At 45.4% G+C, this 23,438-nt stretch overlaps 1 long non-coding RNA gene across 1 annotated transcript; it reads left to right on the forward strand.

Annotated features, from left to right (window-relative positions):
• Positions 1–9,492: 9,492 nt before the first annotated feature.
• Positions 9,493–22,825, forward strand: LOC121140953. The gene is made up of 4 exons (XR_005877909.1): positions 9,493–9,564; positions 16,670–16,830; positions 17,322–17,587; positions 21,953–22,825. It is a non-coding gene; the product is annotated as an uncharacterized LOC121140953 (long non-coding RNA).
• Positions 22,826–23,438: the final 613 nt, after the last annotated feature.

Below are 23,438 nucleotides of genomic sequence, written 5' to 3' on the forward strand. Positions count from 1 at the left end.
ACTCAGCGATATGAAAGCATTGGTTGGTCTGTCTTTTCTATTTGCTGGGCTTTCAACTATTATTTATTTATTTTGTTATCAACTGCTGTACTTCATAAGAATAGTCTTTAGCCGAAATATTCTTTGACCTAAATTTTTGAACAATCTAATTTTGTTTTTATTGATTTTTCCCTGGAGGCAGAAATAAGAATTCTCAGTGCCTTGAATGTACTTGGAAGAAGAACCCCACTGTTTCTTAGAGGGATGCGTTTCAGAGTTTACGCTTTGGCGACTGTCTGAGCTGTGCCTGCATTTTCACAGAAGTACATGACATTCTTTGACTCTGAAAAGGAAGAAACGACTTGTAGAAGGGAAACCAATACTGATTAATATACTGGAGATATGCAACCTTTGACGGCAGCTGCAAACTGTCACTGAGCTCCTGCAGCCTCATGAGTGCTGCATGTGATGATGGACTATTTCCAGAAGTCAGCGGTCCTGGGAGAGACAGCAAGGATGGAGGTGGGAGGGGCTCCGTAGGCTGGGTGCTAGATACCGCTTGCTGGGCGGTTCTGAGGAGCTCTGGCCTGGGCAGAGTCCTGAACTGCAGCAAGGAAGGAGGCCATGGGAGACTGACAGGGTAACAGGTGGGGTCAGGGTCAGTAGCCAGGAGCCAGGAGTGATGACTTTTCTCTTTTACTTCCTAGCAAAGCTCCCAGGGGGACTACCCTCCAAAGGAGATGTTAACCATGGTGCCTTTTTCTCCCTCAGGAGTCGGTGGGATGACTTATTTCCAAATGCTTTATAAAAGGACATTCAGAAATTATTTCTTGCTCAAGAAAGTAATGTCTACTATGTGCATTTTGGTCTGTGGGGCCTTGAGGAATGGAGGTTTTAAAATAGTGGTGTATTAGCGTGGAAAATATTCCACTGCATCAAGTTTGAAATGTCTTCGTAAGGTAGCATCATACTGGGCACTATCTGCATATATTCCCATAAGAGTCAGCAAAGCTACGATCTAATGTGGACATCCCTCTGTGCGTCTTCATGCATAACGGATGTTTTCATTTCTTCTCCTTCTTGCTTTCTCTGCTTCCTGCTTCTCTTCAGGAAATCATATTTCAATAGGAATAATACTAATTTTACAAAATTGTAGAGGAAAAAGGTTATCGATAGGGTAGGGGAAAATTTCAGTTTCAGCCAAGGTAAAGTTTCTCTATGTAAATGTTTTGCTGGACATTAATGTGGAGATTTAAACTTCCAAGTAATTTTCAACTCCCCATCAAGCCATTAGTATTGTGTTTAAAGGAGTTTAATTAATTGTCTCTTAGAACCAAATATCTCTTTTGATACATGTATTCTTCACAGAGGGAGAGTTGGTGACATTAATGGAAGTGATTTTGAATGTAAATCACTATCTTTAGACATTTGTCTCTGAAGGTGGTACCTAAATATTTTAGGTGGTACCTAAAATAGGCAGCTCTTCCAAAGCCCTGGGCTTCTTTCTCCCTTTGCCGGTTGTTGGGTGGATCCTGCAGTTTGTACCTCCTTCCAACACAGGTGTCAGAGAAACATTTAAGAAGCACAGCCAACTTGTCCTCGCCCACAGAGCTCTCATCTCCTTCAAAGTGTTTTATGTTCCCTCCTTGCTCCCATGAACTGTGCAACTTTAATTTATCTATTTACTGTCCCTGCTGATACCCCCAATCCATCAGCATTTGGACATAGATAATTCTAGAAACAAATAGTGCAGGTCTTTCTCCCCACCCTTCCCTTCTCTCTCCAAATTATAAGGGTTACACAAGGCCATTTTCTTTCTTTTTTTTTAAGGTTGATGTGTTCTTTTTATTGGATGTTTATGAACGCTTGCCTGTACATAGGTAGGTATGCCGTGTGCGTTCCCGGTACCCTGCATGAGGATCTTGGATCCTCTCAAACTGGAGACATAGGCGGCTCTAAGCACTATGTGGGTTCTGGGAACTGAACCTGGGTTTCCTCCAAGAACAGGAAGTGCTCTTAACCACTGAGCCACCTCGCCAAGCCCATGCAAGGCAATTTTCACACAAGTGTATGAAGTACTTTGGCCATATCCCCCTACATCCTTGCTCCCGCTCCCACCCCCCTTTCTCTTCAGGAGAGCATAACTGGGGTTCCATTCTAAGCGTCGCTGACTATTTCCCTCAAGTTCTTTCATAGTTTCCCTGTGGATGTAGAGGTCTGTGGCCTGGAAAAGTGACCCCGTGTTTAGATAACGTAAGCCTTCTTCCTCTTTGGGTAGGTACGGTTCTTAAGGAGGGAAACGACTAAAGGGCCAGAAGGCATTGTTCCAAGTCCAGAGAGAATATTTAGAAGCCCTGCTGTTTTGTCTGACACATTGGACCAGGGAAGGATGCAGAAATTGCCCCACCCTTGAGGGGAACATTGTCTCCTAAAAGGAGGAACTAGGTCATAGGACCAAGGCCTATCAGGCCTTCTACTCTCTCTGGCTTTCAGTTATGGGAAAGGCCGTGCCCCTTCAAAGTATCCATTCTGACTTAGGGATGGGATGGCTGCTGGGCAGCAGAGGTTCAGAAGCTGAGGGAGGCGCAGGAAGCCACTCTGCCCATCATCTTCCAGCGGATCCTTCCCTGCGGCAGGCGGAACTCTGGGTCTTGGGGAAGATGAACACCAGAGGAAGTGGTACCTGCAGCCAGAAAGGGAGTGAGTGCTGACTGAGAGCCCATGGCCGTTGCCGCTATTTCTCTCTTCTGTGTATTTGCTGTCTTATGTTTCTTCTGGACTAAAGCCAGGGAGACTTCCTATGTTTCTAAATGCAAAGTGTGGCCAGGTTAGCAGCCCCTCACAGGGAGGCAGGTATGAGTCTGGGGAAATGCCTGTTATGGGTAGGTGGTTTCTCCCGAGTCCAGGCAGGTGTGTGTCTGCTCAGTTCCGTGCCTGGTCTCGGAAGACACAGACTAAACAGGGCCACCACTCAAACATCCCAAGGGGAGTCTCTACAAGCTGCTTCTGCTTCTTCCTGTCAAGTAGACCTCCAACCTCTCTCTGCCTACATGCATTCATATTCATGTGCTTTGTGTGTGTGTGTGTGTGTGTGTGTGTGTGTGTGTGTGTGTGTGCACGTGCATGGCTTGGCTTCTGATAGGAGTCATTAAAATTATAATGGGGGGATCTTTTGAATAGGTTTGGTTAGAGCGGGATACAAGCTCAGTGAGGAAGAAGGGAGCCTGCTGCACTGAGAGATGGTTCTGGAGTCCTCTACCCCCAGAGCTGACTTTAGGTACAAAGATTAGTTTTAAAACATGCAAGATTAGGATCTGAGTGCAGATATTACAGAAAGTTCCTCGTGGGTTATGTGCATGGTTATGTCACACTTTCTCACATAATGTGACATCAGTAATTCGAGATCCTGGATAAGTGTATCTATGTGTATCTATGTGTGTGTGTGTGTGTGGAAGAGAGAGAGAGAGAGAGAGAGAGAGAGAGAAAGAGAGAAAAGAGACATATATACATGTATACATATATACACATATACATACATATAAACATATATGCATACACACATATACACACCCTCACACACATATTACATATACATATATGCATACATATAGACATATATACACACACATATACATACTCACACACATTACATATACATATGCATATACACACTGTGTTTCAGTTCCCAGCATCCACTTGGTGGCTCATAGCCATGTGTAACTCCAGATCCAGAGGGCCTGACCTCCTCTCCTGGCACAAGGTGGGCACCTGGCACAATACACACATGCAGACAAACATTTATACACACGGAATGAAAATGAATACACATACCATTTTAAGTGAGTTAGTGAAAGTAAGGTAGACTCTGTGTCTGAGGAAACCATTCAGTTTTGTTCTTGTGTTTCAGCATGGACTCCTCTGGAAGCAAGCAGCGCTGTCTGAAACAAGGGGAATACAAGTGAAAACCGTGGTGTGAAGCCTGCCAAGGCCACCTCACTTGAGCACAGATGTTGTGTAGACACAGCCACCCTCTCCGGGAGTGTATCTAACGTCCTCATGAACTTGCACACTCTGACTTATTGGTGGTAGGCTTTATACTCATGTCCAGACACTGTCTGTTGACGCTTTACACGTAAGGAGATCACTTGATAGGAAAACAATTTTCCAAGTAAGAGACTTTACCCCAAAACAATGTCAGAGGAATGTGTTAGGAAACATAAGTATTCCGCACTTATTAACTAAAAGACCAAGCTCAATGAAGATGCCAGTTTCAAACAGTTGCCACTCCTGCTTTCTGTGAAATAGCACAGTGCATTATTTAGAGTTTAAGTTAATTTGAGTAACTGTGTTTAATCTACTTTAATCTGTGTCACTTTAGGATGGGCGGCAAGGGTCAGACTTTACTTTTGGGCCTGCAGGATAAGGCTGCCTTTCATTTCCGTACCACCCCGCCCTCCCTCCAGCTCCTCTTTGCAACCTAATGTGGGGACACGCCTGTGGCTGTGCTCACACCAGGCCCGATTTATGCTCTGTACCTCCCAGACCCCTGGCTTCCCTGCCCCGAATTTCAACACCTTGTAGGCTCCTGTGCCGTGGAATTCCAAGGGTCACTAAGGTGTATGGGCTGAAAACATACACCCAGACCACCTCCCACATCAAGTGGCCCTTCACAGGGTGGGGCTAACCAGGGACTTGGAAGGAAGAGTCTGGAAGATGCTTTAGAAAATGGCTAAGCAGCATGCACGGAGGTTTTCATTTTATGTACGTTTGGGGAAAGCCGAGTGTCAGGCAGGATGTGACCTGACATTTAGATTTAGCTCTATTGATGGCTCGCAGATCCGGGAGGGTGCTTCCAGCATGTCCAGTGCCATCGGGGGGCTGGCTCTACCCAGGAGGAGTTTTCACTTAGAAGAAATGGACTGTGAAAACAATTTGCTGTTCTTCTACCCTCTGGGGCTCAGGAAAATACACCGCAGGGTTGACTAGACCATCTCCCAGCTTCAGGAGGACAGGGAAACCAGCCCAGGGTTCACTATATGTCTACCTCTGATGACTGTGTGACCTAGGGCATAGGCCCTAGCCTCTCTGATGCTCTGTTTTCTCAATTGCGGAATGCTGCAGGCTACAGTAATATAAGTTACATCCAGGCACCATCCTAGAAAGGTCTGTTCACTCAGGCCTCACTGCAGTTTCTGAGTTTAAAATCATAGCGGTGACTGGAAGTTCAGAGCAAAATGTCCAGCTGCAAGAAATGGGCTCTAATCCACAATACTATGGGAAGCAGGCAAGGGCTAAGCTAAGGACGGGGATGTGGGCCAGGCTGAGTCCTTGCCAGGTCTCTTTCCCTTGAGGGCTCTGCAGTCTTGCTGAGCTTGAGAGCACCTCAGAGTAGCCCTGCAAATACTGAGGTAAGACTTACTACGAAACACATGGTAGTGCTTGCTAAGAGCCAGCTAGATATTTGAACCATTGTATTTGAACTCATCTTTTTTTGAGTCATGGATTAAGGCAATAACGAATATATTATCATAATTGTACATTAGCCACATCTATTTAATTATTGCTATATATCAATTGCTAGTATGCATGCATTGCGGGTATTCATTCCCTTCCTGTTCTTAGAAACTGCAGAGGATCAGTTTTTTTGTGTGTGAAATGCCTAATTTATGTGTGGGAAGTGTGCTGAGCATGTGTCACAGGGCCCTGGCCTGGAGCTCACAATGGGTGGGGCCACTTCAGTTTTCTGGACTTGAGGAGATAAGAGTATTCTGTCTTTAGTTGGCTTGAAACACAGGTGGTTAGTTGTGTGCCACGAGATGATGTTTTGGCCAATGCCCACTTCTGGTAGGATGAGAACCCCCAGCTCTGCATGTCACAGACTACGTAGCCCTTGTGGGATGATGACAGGTGGGTATTGTGATTGCCCACCCTCCATTGGCAGGGATGTGGGAAGGGATAATTTAAGGGAGGGTTACTCAGTCTCATCCTCTTTGCCCCAGCCCAGGGAAGAGCCTGCCTTCAGGGGAATCTCTTCGGCGAGGACGAAATCTGCCTAGGAAGGTAGATGAGGCTGAGCCAGACCTGTGGTTTTGGTAGTTCTCCTTTGACATGTGTAGTGCCGCCCGCAAACAGCTCACAACTTAGTGGGTCAGAAGTCCAGGCATGATTTAACTGACGCCTCTGTCTAGAATGGGCTCACCTGAGCCTTGTGGAGAAGAATCCCTTTGTTGTCTTATTTGGGATGCTTAACAAACTTACAACCACAGCACAGGACTTCAGTTCCCTGATAGCCATCAAACCCAGGCCAGCCTCGTTTCTCCAGTTCATCCCCTCCAAATGTCACACTCAATGCAGATGATGTCACCATCCCAATATCACCATCTGCATCCACGAAGCAAGCAAGGAAGAGAGAGACTCCGGCAAGGTGGGGGCTACAGTCTTACCTGTGGAGTCATGAGCTGAGGCGACAATCGCAGGTACCCTGTTTCATTCGCCACGTTCTGTCAGTTAAAAGCAAGCCGTGGGTCCTGCCCATATTCAAGGCCCCGAGAACATGTCGATAAAGACTATGGGGCTCCTTTCCAAGTTTCTCTGCCAAAGCAGCGGTTACTAATTTGAGTTTCTACTCTATCAGAAGACAGCCCCACTTTCTCTAAGCAAGGTCTTAGCCCTGGAGGCTGTGTGTGTTGTGAGAGCCACACAATGGCCAGTCGACTGTAATGTACAGGTAGGTCCCATCCCAGAGTAGTCAGAATCTTCCTTTCATTGCCACCGGGACTCACAAGCAGCAAGCTAGTTCCTTTCAAGGAGGGGAGGAAAACCAGCCACTGAGTGACCACTTTCCATCGTGTGGGCATGCAATCTAGGGAGTTAAGTTAGAACAGAGGGAAGAATCAAGTCTCTCTGCAGAAAAGCAATGCAGATTAGACAAAGAAAAAAATATTCACCTGGATTCCCGATGACAAACCTGTCTCCTGTGAAGCACAGGGGACTTTTTTGAACTGTGTCCTCTTCCATAGACCAGCCCTAGAGCCTCTATTTTGCTTAAGTATACTAAAGTTGTCTCCTGTTACTTGCCAAAGTCAAGTAACCCTGACACTTGAGAGGTTAAAACAAGCCTGATTTGTTATTCTCTCATACCCTTTCCACTCCGAATCCACCTGCCTAAATATCCAGCCACTTCAAACAATTCTGTATTTCTAGGGCTGCCTTGGGTGCTTGGATACAGCAAGCATCAAGATCCAGGGTTGCCTTACACCCCAATTCATGGTCTATGGCCATCCGAGGCATGTGGGCAGAGGAGCAGGGAACCGGTGCTGAGGGGCACAGAGAAGGAGCAGGTATCCAGGCCCTAGCAGAGGCTTTCCTGAAGGAAGTGGCCAGCTGAGGTGTAAGACACAAACAGAATCTAAGCAACTGAAAGTGAGGGGAGAAGATGGTGGCTTCTAGTGCAAAGGGAATTAGCAGGTCTGACCAGACAGGAGCAAAAAGAATCATGACCAGTCTGGGAGTCAAAGGGTAGAGTTCCATGCAGGGTCCTGTCACGTGCCCGTCCTGTCAACCTTTATGATGCTAGAGACTACAACTTTTATTACAAACACCTGCCTTAGCTTTTAGGGATATAAGACTAACATATATATATATATATATATATATATGCATATATATGTATATATGAGTTTTGGCGTCTCATTTGTTTTTTATTTATGTAAATTAAAATTCATACTTTCCAGTGTGCAAAGCTATGGCTTCTGACTGGGTAGGGAGTTGTGTCCTTGTCACCTCCGCCAGAGTATAGTTCTTACTTCTTCTCAAATTCCCCCAGTCTAAAGAGATGGCTCAGTGGGTGAGACTGTCTGCTGTGGAAGTATGAGGACCTAGGTGTGGATCCCAGTTCCTCTGTGTTAAAGAAAATGATAAAAAAAAAAATAAGGCGGGCATGGCTACGCACGTGTGCCTGTATCTCCAATTTAGAGGCAGAGACAGGAGGATCTCCGGGGACAGTTGGTTTGCTCTGGATTCAGCAAGAGACCCCGTGTCAAAGGACTAAGGCACAGTGGTAGAACAGAACACCACACATCTTCCCCTGACCTTCTAAATGCACAGCCATTCATCCGTACCCACCCCCCCAACACACACACACTCCTGTACACACTGCACACAACAACATCAACAAACATCTCCTTCTGATGCTGTCTGTACTCATCCACGCCCCCTGCTTCCTGCTGTGCCTGTCCGGGTCCCGTGCTCCATCCAACCCCCATATCCTCTTATAGGATAGAGATAGTATTATCTCTGCTAAGGAGGCAGTCAGGGATGGGTGGGTTTTGCCTCCTTCGTTCTCTGCCTTTACCCTGGAATCTCCCGGATTGGGATTGCTTGACCCGTGAACCTAAAAGGGCCCATTCTCTGGACAGCACTTAAGGCATTCCAATTATTCAGGTCACGTGCAGGAAATGATCTAGTCTGCTTGAAAATCCTGCTGTTCTCAAGACCGGAGCTCTGGTTTAAAAGGACGTAAGAACGGAGAAGGCACTGGCTGTCAGGCCTGCCTTTCACGGTCTTTTGCTGAGGGGATAAAAGTGTGCGCTTCACAGAGCCAATAAAATGCACCTTGGGCCCAGAAATGTTAGGACAGCTGGCTTCCAGACCCTCCCACCATAACATCTTTTTCATGAAGTATCCATTAATTCTTTTTAATCATCTCTTGATTTTTACCGAGGTCATTATTTCTGCAGGCACTTCCCTGATAAATTGGGGGGGATGTTTTTCTGTTGTCTTTTTCCTGTGGTGTGGTGTAACTTTCTTTGTCATCAATACATACGTCAAAGCAGGCTAACCGGACGATTTCCCCAGTCGGAGCATATGGTTGGGTCATGCAAACAACCATCGTAAATCTTCCTCGACAGTGGCCAGAAATGATACCATGACCTGGTCCCCATGGAATCCAGATTTATGAAGATCTAAATGTGAGACCTGAGTGTTAGACACATGGGTTTTTTAAAATGTGCCACGTGAATGCATCCGCCTCTTTCTGAGGCTGCTTGCCGCCACATGTGGCAAGTGAATGAAAAATATGTGCGGAGGTATTTGAAAAATTCTTGAGGTGCCTTAGTAAGCTTCCCTAGCTCCCCATGCAGGGCAAACACCCAATAAATAGTCACTGGGTGAGCGAGTGAATGGACAGATGAATGAAGTGGAGCTTCAGAGACTTATAAAGTCATCTCGTTTTCCTACGAGGGGGCTCACTGCTTGGAGGATATGATCTACTTGCCTTCCCCGTGCCCACCCCCCTCCTTTTTCTTCCTTTGAATACATGCCCAATTCTATTCCGGAAGCTACTCTAGCCTCGGGGTAAATCTCATTTAGCTTATGCCAATCAGAACATGGATTGTTTTCAAGGAGACTATTATTGGTCTGGGTGGAGGCATGTGACTTCTTTTGGCCCAATCAGAGTGAAGGAGATGGGTCTTCGGTTCTTGAGAGGGGGCCATTTTCCTTTTTACTCCTACGCAGGAAGTCAAGGAGCTGCAGTTGACTTGGTACAAAACAGCCCTTGAGCTGAACGCTTTAATCTGAGGCCAGGTAACAGCAGAAAAGATACGACCCTGGGTGGCATAGCTCTACGTCTAGGCCAGATTCCTTTCCTGTTGGCCAGGGAGCCCTTCCGGGGTGAGTCGCCTGAAGCAGGGGTTTCTGTGGCCTTCCCCTGAAAAAAAAATCCGTACAAGCTTGAACTCCACCAGAGGCAAGTTTAGAGAACAAGGAAGTGAAGGTTTGTGTTTGTACCTTAACGGCACTGCCCTCTGCTTAGAGAGCACAGGGTAAGGAAGCTCTTATCCCTCTTATCTTGCCTTTCCCATGGAGCCCCTGCATGCCTGGGGGACAAGTAGCTGTACCCCCTAGGCTGATTTGACATGTCACTTTCATGCAAGCCTTGCCATTGGGTAAAGATGCTTAGAAGGGGAGCTTGCCTTCTCCCCCATGCTGTCTAATTTTTGGTTTCGGTGGAAACACATAGAAACGAATTTCTCCACTCTACACCACGGTCCTCTCTCAGGCAGAAGTGTGGAACCTAGAAAACACAGTGAATTCTCCTTTCACATTTCCTATAAGCAGGGCACCATCAACTTATACAAGGAAAGTATGGAACAAAGAGCCTCTTACAAAAAGACCCGCATCCTCGATGTTGGATGTTGGAACACAGCATCTTAGACAGTGGTAGAACTCTCAAACAGGGTTGCAAAGCTGTGCTAACTATCAAAAATTAGCACGTTCTTAATACTGGGTGAGAGGAGCACCGGTGACTCCTTCTTGGCAGTCTGAAACGCCTTCTGGAACTGTCCTCATTTGCATGAGAGGCCACGGTCCAGCTGCCCTTGTGAGCAGAAGGCTGTGGGTTTCGTGGGGAAGGGAAACCAGTCCTGCCCCTCCTCTGTTCTCCCTTCCGTGCCTGTAAACCTCTGCCTGGGCTGGCCTACCGTCTGGTCCTATCCGTGTTTTCCCCTCTGGCACATTTTTGGTTCCCAGGCATCCAAAGCCTTTGCATGTGCTTTTCCCCTTTCTAGAACATTCTTCCCTTTCCTCCTCGTTAATCCAACACTTACTCAACACTCCTGATCTCAGCTCCCAGCATCTTCAGAAAAGAAAACTGAAGTTTTCTTTTCTGATGTGTCTTCTCTATCTGTCTGTCTATATCAATCTATTTACCTACCCATCTATTCTCTCCTCTCTCTCTCTCTCTCTCTCTCTCTCTCTCTCTCTCTCTCTCTCTCTCTCTCTCTCTCTCTCTCTCTGCCACCGTACCAAGAGCTTTCCTTTCGACTTGTTCACATATTTATCTTCACTTGGGATATTACCTGTATTCATTCCCCCACACCTCACGGTGGCCAGGGATTTATCTTCGTTTAGTTACCATTGTGTTGCATCTCCCTGAGCTTGGCAATGTGTCTAGTACATGGTAAACTTAATAAATATTTACTGAAAATAGGAATGTGTATGCAAACAAGCACACCACACTGCTTTTGGGCCAAACCTCAGGCTATGAACCCAACTTCACTGTCACTTTGCAAACCTGTAAGAATTAGTTCCTCCCGGTAAGAGAGATTCCATTGTTACTGCACCGTTGTATAGTTGAGTACCTTAAGGCTCACAGAGAAGGCATAATGTGTCCAAGGTTCCCTCCAGGTTATCCGACAGAGCAGGGATTCTAACAAGACATGTGGCTTCAAGTTCTGAGTGCTTAACTCCAGAGCCCTGCCAGGTCTCCCAGATAAAGGAAAGTACTATGAGTTTGGAGGAAAAGAAGCTCCGTCTGAACCAAGCTCAGAAAGCAAGGTGGCTTTGTCTGGAGAAAGAACACAGACGTGCAGAAGCCAGGTTGACATACGTGTACCTGCGAGCAAGGTTCTCTTTCTGGGTAGGGAGCTAGGCCATCATTGCAGCCACGCCGGGACAGGAGAGTCGATAAGTCAAGTGCTGTTTCAACTTCAGCTCTCATTTCAACTTTCAACCTGGCCATGTGTGCAGTATACAAATCTGTAGGGATGAAACTTCGGATTCCGGAGGCAAAATAACAACGAGTGAAAAAAGAAAACCAACTAGAGTAGATATCTTTAGAGGGAAATAAAGAAAACCATAAGGCTTGTATTGTATAAGAGAGTAGCCACTAACCACACATGGTTATCAAATCTAAGTGAAATTTAAATGAGGTAAACATTTTGCTCTTCAGACATCAAACCATGAGTCAAGGGCAGGTAGTGCCTTCCATACTGGCACATCCAGGAAGTTCTGTTGGACAGCTCTGGATAGAGTTTGTGTAAAGTCGTTGAGCCTTGGCCTTGGAAAAGAAAGAACTGTGAGAGATGGCGTGGTAGTCGGGGCATAGAGAGGTGTCGCAAGAAGCAATAATAAATATTTTTTGAAGATTCCTTGTGCACCAGGTAGTATGCTAAGGTGCAGTTTGAGATGTCTCCAGAGTCCGTAGGTAAAGAAATGGGTGTCCAGTAGGGACTATCTCCTACAGCTCCAAGTCAGATTCAGAAGGGTCTGCTTGACAACATGCTTCTCTGCCTTACTAGATGTGATAATGGGAGAGGCGTATTCGACAATACAGAGACGGAGGCCAGGGAGCCACAGTTGACACCCTCGGGTGCATTTTGGGTGTGGAGTGATCTTGGCGTAGGTAATCAGGTCAGGAGTCTCTTATTATCAGTCAGGCATTAAGTGCTCTTGTTTTTAGTTCCTGGCTTGTGGACCCTTCCTCCCCTCCCCCAACTCCCTGGCGGTTCATAGAAGTTGCCTTCATTTTCTTTGGATTTATCCTTGCTTATCCTTTTCCTCCTTGTGTTGCTGTTTCCAAAGAAAACTGTGTTTGCATTAGATTTTAACCCAATAAATTTTTTTAATCCCGGGGAGGATGCCTCCCACCTCATCCTGTTAATAGGCCTCCTCCTTGAAGTCCCAAGACACAGCTGGAGAGAGCTTGTGTGGGCCCCACCGTAAGCCAAGCCTAGAAATCTCATCTGGAGATGTGTGTGGCAGGGGTGTGGCCTGCCCTCTCAGCTCCCCTGGGTAATGGACATGCACCAGCAGACCCTGTTGCCCCCCCCACGCACACTGGTGAGAGATGGGGCCTTTGGTTGATTTCTCTTCCTGATGCTGAAGGATGGCCTCCTCTTCATCAGGTGTTCCAGAGGACTTCAGGATGGGAAGGTTTTCACTTTGGGTGATAGTTGCCAAACCCCCTTCCAGTTTTATGAAAATAATAGATATCCATGGTTATGGATAAAGGCTATTTACATCTCCACTCATACTACCCCACCTGGTCAGAAGTTAGAGAGATCCTTGTATACCCATCTGCTTGCAAAGACACAGGATACAGGTACAGAAAGCAGGGAGGGGCTCCATGCATTAGTATTAAAGACCCAGAGAGAACAGCATGATATCCAGGTCCCCTGCCTTGCCTTTGCCACAGCCCACATTTGCCTATTTAGTTACAACAAGAACAAAAGAGATAAACATAGATGTAAGCTAGTCTAAACACCAAATTTCAGAAGTTTTCCTTCTGATGTCTAGTCAGCCATCCTGACCTTTATTGGAGGATAAACCAACTCTCAGCAGCTGTGGACAATTATTTACTGTAAGCCAGAGACCAGAGGGCTTAGATAATGTGAACTCAGCATTTGAAGGAGAGAGATGTGCTTGGTACCAGGAAGTTATTTGTGTAGTTGGTTCCAAAATTTCAGAAACGCGTAGGTTCTCAGTTGCTGACCAGGTATCAAGTTCTTCTCATGCTAGAAGAGTGAAGGCTGCATTTTACTGTAGGTTTTTTTCATAACTGAGGCATTTATACAAACGTACAAACACACCTGGATCTCCCCCAGCCAAGAGACATATGGACACATAAAAGTAAACTACAGCTGCTGTGGAGTTACCTAACTTGAGTTATTGGTTATTATAACTCAGGCTATTATAACTTGGGTCATATAATCATAAAATATAATAATTTAATCACATTATATTATTGTTGTTGTTATTATTACTGAGTTACCTAACTTGGGTTAACCATCTTGATTTATTCAGTAAGAAATAAGGTTGGATTCTCTCACTCTGGCTATTGGTTTGCATATACAGTATCTGGCAGTGAGGCCTCTCAATGAGGGTCTGTTAGGGGAAACTCTTGGCAGTTAAGAGAGGAACAAACACTTGACATAATTTGGTGATGAGTTCAAAGCCAATAACATACAACATCCCAATAAGGCATTTGAAAGTCACAACATGACTTGAAACCCATACAGTATGTGTTTAAACCTTTAAGTGTATCTCTTTGTCCTTGGATAAAAAACATGGTTTAAAAGTTTTGAAAATGCCATCCCCAGTTTAAAGCAGGATATTGTCTCCACACTTTGAGTCTCCAAAAAGAAAAAAAAATCCTTGCTTAAAGTTGAAAGACTTCATTACAGCTAGATCATCCCACCCAACAAAGGACACAACACACACACACACACACACACACACACACACACACACACACAAACACCCTCACACCCTCAATAGAATCTGGTCACCCAGAGTGTTGCAATAAGAGCAATCAGACTAATGAATTACCTCTTGAGAGCAGAGATCCTGCCTATAGATCAGCCCACAGTACAGAGAAAATTCTGTTATAAACACTGCCATACTTTGAATAGGGTTGAACTCCCAGGATGCCTTCCAGAGCAAGGCCTCTGTGGAGGACTCTGTGTTCCAGAATTTTAATTAAACAGACCACAAAACCCACTAGCTCTCAAGTTGATTTCTAAGTTTGAATTTGAGAATAACTACAGTTCTTAAAATACAAATGACAACAAAGGAAATTGTCTTGATTCCTGGGCAGAACTGTTAGGCACAGTGTAGGCCCAACATAGAATAACCACAGGCTATAACAAGGGTGCTTATGGCCTATTCACTCACCGCCTGACCTTGGACTGATTACTTATAGCAGACAAATTCTGGAAAGTTGGAATCACAAACTAAAACTGGAGATAACCTTAGAAGACATCTTGGCCCACCATTATCCAATTAGACTTGCCCATGATGATTCAATGAGGAGACTCTGGAATTCCCAGGTCTCCACCGTCACTGTTTCCACTCAAGAAGAACATGGGGGCATCCACAGTGAAAGAGGAAGAGTGATGGCAGGGCATCTTGTGATCCTAAACCATCTGACGTTGGCTCACAGTGGAAAATACCTGAGGGCCAGCAGATGAACACCACAGAGCTGACGTTTCTGTGTGAACTCTCAGGAGGTCAGCTAGCAGCTGAGAAATCCTTCTTACCCCTCTCCTTCTCCAGGACTGAGCCCTCATTTCTGTGTTGAGGAGTGTTTCCTATGTAAGCATGGATTCTACCTTGGAATATAGAGCCCTTGAAAACTGTCCTACCCTAATTGCCCCATCTCAACTTTCACCCCATGGATATGGTCATCTGCTCCATAACTGCCTTGAAGGCCATACTAGCCCCAAACACGCCTCAGGCTTTCCATATGATTGCATCACTTACTGGTACTATAGCCATCTTCATTTGTATAATACATTTTTTGATGTTTGCACAATGACCAAATTGCTTAATGATGCATTTCTCCAAACACGTCCTCACTGCTACAGTGATGCACAAGTGTACTCTGTCTGACCACGCTGACCGCCATGTGCTGCCTAACGCTGTACACATGCATGACTTCAGGTTTAGAAATGTTCTTCCTTCCACTTGGGACATCTCTTGCCCCTTTACAAATTCCTAGTCATTCTCCAAGATAAAAATAAAAAACACAAAGGTGCCTCATTTGTGAAGTTTCCTAGACCCTACCATTTCCTTTTAAAGAGAAAAGCTGAGCATTTTGCTGAAGGTGGTTCGTGGTAGCTCCGTTTCATTCATTTAATCCTTTCTATGACTGTATAGTAAACATGACTATGATCCCACTGTTGAGATGAGGAAACCAAGGCTGGTCAGAGCTTGGAAACTTATCCCATTCATGGGAGAGGAAGTTTCCATCCTGGCCTATCTAACTCTAGAAGCAAGATCTTCCCCATGGGACCATAACTCTCCCAGTGAACCTGACTCAAGCTTTGGATCCAAAATGTTCCAGTTTAACCTTCTGTGGATCGCACCCACTTAGATTAAAAGTCAAATTGTCTGATATTTGTCATATTGCTTGGTCCATGAAAGCTAAGTAGCATAAAAGCAAACAAATGTATTCAGTGGAGAGATAGATGTGTACACAGATGAACTACGTGAGTGGAAGAAAGGAGAAAAATAGATATTTGGCTTCTTAAATGTGTATATTATTAAGCTAGCTGACCCCTTCCAAGTTGACCAAGCATTGTGCTTTATAAAGAAGGATTTTCATGCTGCTTGGAAAATGTAACTGGATATTCAATACATGTTTTATACTGGCCCTGGGCCTCATTAATGGCAGGAAATTCAAAGGAAAGTTAAGTCTATACTCTGATGGCCAAAGAAGAGAAGCCTAAAAATGTTGGACAAAGCAGAAAACATCTGGGCCTCTTAAAGAATGAAGATGCTGTGCTCTTTGAGCTTGGTCTTTTTCTTTTTTTAAACAAAACAAAAACCAACCACCTTTAAGACTTTCTCATGATACAAGGGCTTGCCTTTTGACATGTCCTCCCTGGAAGAAGTTCCATCCACAGACTTCAAATGGATAATCATACAGCTGCTGCAAATTCAAATGTTTAGACTACAACAGCTTGCTTTCTACAACAGCTTGCTTATTAAAGATGCATAAAAATATCTTGAGAGAAATGAGAACAGATCTTAGCTTTGGGCAAAAAAAAATATAAGACATCAAACAGACATTTAGGAAGATTCAGAAGTCAGGACGTAGGGCTCAGAGTTCATGTTGGCCTGACCTGGTTCCCAGCCTCCTCTTGGAGCATGTGAGCAACAGGAGTTACTGTTTGGTCATGAGCAAGACTGAAACCTCAGAAGCAAGTGTGTAAATTTCCAGACAAGGATAGACAAAGAACAAAAACTATGAGCGGCATGCTAAAATGTTATCTAATGGTCCCAGTGTCCAGATACTTTGAACAAACACGTGTTTGGAACTCCTTTGGGTCAACTGTGTCTATCTGTGAAAAAGGTCCAGATGTTATCTGTAACAGAGACTCAGGGATCTATCTTTGTGTGCTTTCAGTGTGGAAAGGCTGATCCTTGCTTTGTGGAAGATGGTTGGAAAGGTTTGGAAGCTGGATTAAGTAGAAGCTTCCGGCCATCTGTGTGATCTCAGTTTAGGAACCCTTACAGCTATCTCAACAAAGACCTCTCTACAGTTCTAAACATCTAGCCTTGTTTTGGGTAAGTGCCCAAATCTATTTTATACCTTGATTTCGTCAAGTTTGATTAGAAAGGAGGCTGAAAAATTAGGTTAATGTCCTGTCTGTGCTTCTGTTTTCTAATATGAGTAAGCATCATTGTTTCTAGTTATAGACCATTTATTATGCAAGAAATGATGTTGCATGCCTGGTACTACTTGTTTTGTTTAATATAAAGCAACTCAAAAGAGACTAAGCTAGCTATTCTACTTCAGAGACAATGGTTGTTTTCAACTCTTCCTTTAAAAACCAAACTCCACACTTACTCTTTCTCCAATGGAACTGCCTCCAACTCTTCTAGTATTTATTAAATGTTTCCCTAGATGCTTGATTTAAAAGGGATGCTTTAACCCACTATGCGTTTCATACAGCTCCAGGAAGACACCAATAGCTAACTAAGTTGATAAAACCTTGGGGGACTTTTTTGGTTTGTTTGTTTTGGAGGTGTGTCAGTTTATTTGTTTTAATGAACAGACAGATGCTGAATTTTCCAGAAGACGAGTATGATCTATGCAGTCAAGTCGAACAGAAATTAATCAAGAGAGGGGAATGGCAGGATGAGAGGGTGAGACTCCCCATTGGACTTGAGGTTGAAAGTACCATCTTACATCACAGAAGCTGTGTAGCCCTGCCTGGGAGCCAAACAAGTGTTTGTTGCTAGAAGTTAGACTTCATGTTCACTCGGGAGCTGAGACCACCTCAAAGACCATTCTTCTGCGTGGTGAGAAGCTGTTGCCAAGGTGAAGAGTCCCTGTGTGTCCTCCATACATAAACCTGTCTCCACACAGCAGGAAGGCACGGTACAAAATGATGTAGTAGCCATTCACGGGAAAGGAGAGACAGGAAGGGGGGAGGGGGCGGGGAGGGGGCGGGGAGGGGGCGGGAGGGCATTGGTGGTGGTGGTGAATGGGACCGGAAGTGGATGTGTCTCCCTCAGTAGCCCGGAAGTGGACGTGTCTCCCTCAGTAGCCCGGAAGTGGACGTGTCTCCCTCAGTAGCCCGGAAGTGGATGTGTCTCCCTCAGTAGCCTAGCGCTGCCTGAGCCAGTAAGTGTCCCACATCCTACTTGGCCAGGACAAACACAATCCAGAGCTGGTGGGGAAGCAGTCATAGGGGAACAGCTGAACCACCACAGCCTTCCAGCCTCCCAAAAGATTGTCACCGCAAGAGTGAAACCAGGTCCTGTGGTTTCCTGCTGTCCTCTGGTACATAGCTTGGACTTGCAATGACTCATGGCCAATGGCGTGCCAGACTTCATGTCCCATCTGCAATGGAGCCCAACCTGTACACAGCCGCCACCATTTCCGTTATTTTCTCCTTCTGAGGAGTTTAATGAGAGGATTAAGGATGTCCAGGATGTGACTGGACATCTTCGTATGACCCACCAGGCTGTAAAAATTCTCTGTACACCATCATGCAAGGACAGAGCCGGGAATCCGAAATCGTCAGCTGCTCTGAGCCCTGGCTTCTGCGTCTAACTCTGCTATCACGTGAGAAAGAGGAGAGGAAACTGACATTTGTTAACTTCAGCTTCGAGAAAGATGAATTGGTAGTGTGGCAGAAGCAGAGGTGTCAGGTTGCATCTGGTCAGCTACTTGCTAGCTGGGTAATCTTGTGGCTTTACCTGGACCTTCTGAATCTGAGGATTCTTTTCCAGAAAGAGGATGATATCTATATATACACCTTCTCTACGGGTTCTGAGGATGACTCAGAAGTTAAAATATGAAGTTTAATGAAACACTAGCTTGCATAATTACTATTTTGCTACTTGAGATTAGCCGTGATTAGCTAAAGAAAAGAGGCAATTTCTTCAGAAAGAAATTATACCTGTTACAGAGTAGATGCTTCTGAATGTTGCATACTGGTGTCCAGTTATAAGTTGCAGGAAAGTCTTGATGCTGATACAGGAAGCATTGCAGTCTTGATGTTCAGACAGTCAGCATCGAGTATAAAGATGCCTGGCATCTATGCGCATCTTGGAAACTGACTACCCAGAGTGGCCATGATGGCTCCCAACAATTGCCTATACTGATAACTCAAGTCTGTTACACAGAGGCCTGTGATACAATTCTGCCAAACTTATTGGAGGCTTGTCAGATATAAGGTGTTTACCAAGTGCCAGTGTGGAGCATGGGGAACACTACAGAGGGGAATAAACCATTGTTCCTCTCTTCAGTGTAGTGAGAATGACGGACATAAGTGTACTTTCAACCAGTATAAGGCAAGCAGGCTCTTGCTCCAGAGGCAGCACCGAGGCAAACTTAGATGAGGCATGTTGGGATTGGTCAGCCCTGAGAGCAGACATCCTCAGAGTGCTCTTGGCAAGTGTACATTTTGCAATGGGACTTAGGTGTTACTGGGAAAAGAAGTGAACAGGCCAGATAAATGGGTCATCTTTGGTAAAAGTGGTAGCCTAGGCTAGAAGGTAAGCTGGAAATGAAAGGTAAGAAAGTGGGAGAAAGTATATTTTATAGCTTTGACATTCACACTGAACAATTTGGATTGTGTTATTTATGTCTGGGGAGGGTCGGTTCAGGCATGGGTGCGGACGTGGACTTCATGGCTCTGTCTGCACATTGTATGACTTCGAACAGCTGCTTTCTGGACTTCTCGCTGTAATGCAGAGATTATGAAGTAGCTACCTTGTCACACTAAGAATTCACATAGGCAGTGCAGTAATGTACCCCAAACAGTGGGTTCGCTAGACACTAGTTAGTGTTGTTGTTGTCAGCACTCCAGAAGGCATCACAGTAGTCGAGAGAGAAATGAGGGGCACATAGCTCACAACAGTGGAAAACACAGAATACATGTGTCTCTTGGGGCCACCTAGACAAGTCAGCAGCCAGGCTGGACAGGTGGGCAGAGCATGAAACTCACACTAGTGGTGACTTAAGGATTCAAGCTGGAGGTCAGGAGTTTGAGAAGCGGCCTCATGATCTCATTTGTGGGTATCCTGGATCAAACATAGCTGGTAAATCCTTCATTCAGGTTGGCCTTTTCTATAGGACTCTCCCGTTCTAATTCAATGGAATTTTTTGGGTAAAGAGACTTACACAACCCTATGTGCACAGGTTAGAGCCAACTGTTTGAAATGATAACATGGTCCCAAAAGGCATTAAAGAGCAATTGCATAGCCAGCTCTAGTAGTACAGGCCTGTAATCCTGGCTACTTAGGGGGCTGAGACAGGACAAATGCAAGTTCAAGTCCAGACTGGGATGGACTGTTTAGTGAGCCTTGTGTCCAAAATTAAATTTTAAGATAGGCGTAGGTTTACTCAGAAATCTAGCATTTGCCCAGCATGCACAATGCCCTGGGGGTTCCCAGGGGTACTGAAAGAAACTAGAAGGACCAGGCAGTTGCTATGGTACAGAAGCCAAATGCTGCGCATTTAAAGTAGGCCATGGTCAGCCCAGCAGGTAAATGAAATTGTAGTTCAATGATGTCTTCAACAAGCAACTCAAAAGAATGTAGAGGAAAGAAAATATGATATAAGCAGAAACAACCGAGGGACTTTGGTGTATGCTGCATTTGCCAAGAAACTCTGAAATCAGGGCCTGAGACAATAGCTTGGTTGGCTAAGTACTTGGTGTACAAGATGAGGACCCCACTACAGATTCCCAGTACTATGTAAAAAAAAATCCACAGGTATACATGTAATTTCAGCACTGGAGAACTGGAGATAGGAGAATTCCTCAAGCTCGCTGGCCAGCCAGTCTAATCCAAGCTTAATCCAAGCAGTGAGCTCCAAGTTCAATGAGAGAATCTGTCTCAAAAACTAAGGTGGAGAACAGTTGAGGAAGACACCTCTGTCCTCCACAGGCACCTGCCCCGTACATACATACATACATACATACATACATACATATATATATATTCACACATATGAGTATGTACACACACATTCAGAAATTCAAAGACTGAGAGAAAATGGAAAAACTTGGCACACAGCAAGAAAGAGTCTGGGGAGAAATGAGTTTGGTCTGGTTTATGTGGTTGAGGAATTTCACCTTAGAAAAAAGGAAAGGTGTACAGGATGAAAGAGGTTTGCATGGATCTCGGGGAGCAGGAAAGTATGTGGAGGATGTCAGCTTCAGAGCAGACAAGGGTCATATCGTAAACAGACCCCAGAGACAGCAACACCATCTCTGCTTTAATCTAAAAGTAGCTGAGTAGTAGATGGGGCTCCCTTTGGTGTACTTCTACTCTCTGATAAACTAGATGTTTCGTTAGAAAGTTAATTTCCTAGGTTTTTGAAAAGAGGGGAAGGAGACTTTATTCCATTTTTTTCTTCCTCTTAAGAAGCTGAGTGTAAAACAGGAATAAGCTCAGGAACTCACGAACCCAGGCTGGCCTTGCAAGCACCCCAGCCAAAGCAAAGTGAAGGGGTAACAGCTCTTGCTCTCTGCCTAGCTAGAGGTTTCTAAAGATCGATCATACTTACCACCATTCGTTCATAAAGCTGGGTTTGGAATCTGCCATGGCTTCAAGAGAGAAAAATGCTTGGGACATGAACAAAACGTATGAATGAAGCCGAGGGGAAGAAAGTGTGTCTGGAAGAGAGCCATCACCAAGTGGTCAGAAATGCCCCGCTGTAGCATTGGGAGGGGCCCATCACCCAGCTTTCCACTAGCACATGCCTTCTCCCTGCATCCCCCAGTGACATCTCCAACATGGTTTTGAATGACTTGGACTGGGGGGCTCTCACTCTTCCCCTGTTACACACTTTTGATATTCCCCAGATTTCTCTACCAGGGCATTTCCCGAAACAGCCTAGCATTTTCTTTCTTTTTTCCCTCCTCCTTCTTCATCTTCTTCATCATCATCATCTTCTTCTTCTTCCTCCTCTTCCTCTTCCTCTTCTTCTTCTTCTTCTTCTTCTTCTTCTTCTTCTTCTTCTTCTTCTTCTTCTTCTTCTTCTTCTTCTCATCCTCCTCCTCCTTCTCCTTCTTCTTCTTCTTCTTTTCTTTTGTTTGTCTCAATGATTGGAACTTAAGCTTTCCAAAGGGGACCCGCCCATGAACAAGAGGGGGTTTTCATTGTGACCTTAGGGTTTCGAGGCTCAGCCAGCCCTCCCACCCTGACCCCAGGTTATTCTTTGACTCAGGGTGGAAGAACACTGCATGAACTCTCCAGTCCTTATGGAGGTGCTGCTTCCAAACCTTCTAGCAATCTGCCTTTGAGGTCAGCAGCCTGCCGAGGACATCTGCCAGGAAGCCCCTGGAACCTCATCATCCTTCCAAGACTCTGTTTTTCACACAGATCCGTGGATTTCCCTGATGTGGTGAAAGCCAGGGATTGAGGGCAAGGAGAATGAGGCTGAGGTTCTGAAGCTGGCCGAGCATCTGAATGCGATTGGGTGGGTCTGGAATCCTTTCTCTGAATTCTTTTCCACGGTTTCCAAACTCCTTTGGACTGACACCTCATTGAACTTGTCCCTGCTCCCCACCCAGATCCCTACGACACCTGAACACGTGTTTTGCAGCCCATTAATTCAGTCACCTCATGTCCATATTCTGTGGGTTCTTACACACTCCAAAGCCCGGGAGTACGCATGTATGCTGGCCTATGTTGTAAATAAGTGTCCTGGTCATCCCACATCTACCAACCAACCTCAGCGTAAGTCCCTGAACTCATGATCAGGAGTTTTTCTTTCATGAACTTTTCCCTTCCCTCATGAGGCTTTAGATTTCTGTGTCACTTCAACCAGACCATGCTCTCCCCAAGGACAGAAGCTCTATGACCCAGGCCATTGCCATACTCTTCTCGAGGCATGCTCAGAACCTGCTACCCTTGAATGGTGTAATGGATAATGAGCTATCACCACTGCTCGTTTAAAACCCCTTCTCATTTTTACAAGCATCCATTACGCACACCAAAGACATTTGGGTGTTGGACTGTCACGGCAACATACATGTGAGTTAACTGCATCTTAATTTAGACGCATCCAAAACCAGCCAGGTGCTACGGACATAATAAATACAAGGTATAAGTTTAAAAGTAAGTGCATAGCCATTGAACAGTTGCCGTGCGTCACATGTGTGCGCAGTACTTGCTCCAGCCACAACCCACCTGTTTATATGAGGTACCCTGGGCTCCGTCTTTGGTCTTCATTTCTCCTCCATGTATGCTCTCCCATTCTAAGCACACTCCCAAGCTCCCTTCCATGCTGCTCGTCCTAGCTACTGCCTGCCAATCCAGTGGATGGCAGTTTGGAGTCCTCCACCTTTCGTTCTGGTGTGTTCTACCTCCAATCCTTAGGACACTCTACTGACTCTGTCATCCCAAATCCAGCCCTTTCTCATCATATCCCTTCCTTCCCTTCCAGTCCCAGCCACAATCATCTCTCTCTTCCCCGGGTTACGCCTGCACCCTCACTATAGGGGGTCTGTGTTGTGCCCTTCAGCTCCGTCCTCCGGAAAATGTGTACCCTGATTTGGTAGTGACTCACAGGTTTATTAAGAGGAAAGTCAGAGCTTGTTCCAAGTCCTCACTTGACTTGTGGTTCCCTTGCTGTCTGGCCTCATATCCTGATGCTTCCCACATTGCCATCATCCTGCCGCTCCCAGAGCGCATCTGGTCTTTGCTCCAGA

This window comes from Mesocricetus auratus, unplaced genomic scaffold (assembly GCF_017639785.1).
Source record: "Mesocricetus auratus isolate SY011 unplaced genomic scaffold, BCM_Maur_2.0 Super-Scaffold_100006, whole genome shotgun sequence".
Classification (NCBI taxonomy): domain Eukaryota; kingdom Metazoa; phylum Chordata; class Mammalia; order Rodentia; family Cricetidae; genus Mesocricetus; species Mesocricetus auratus.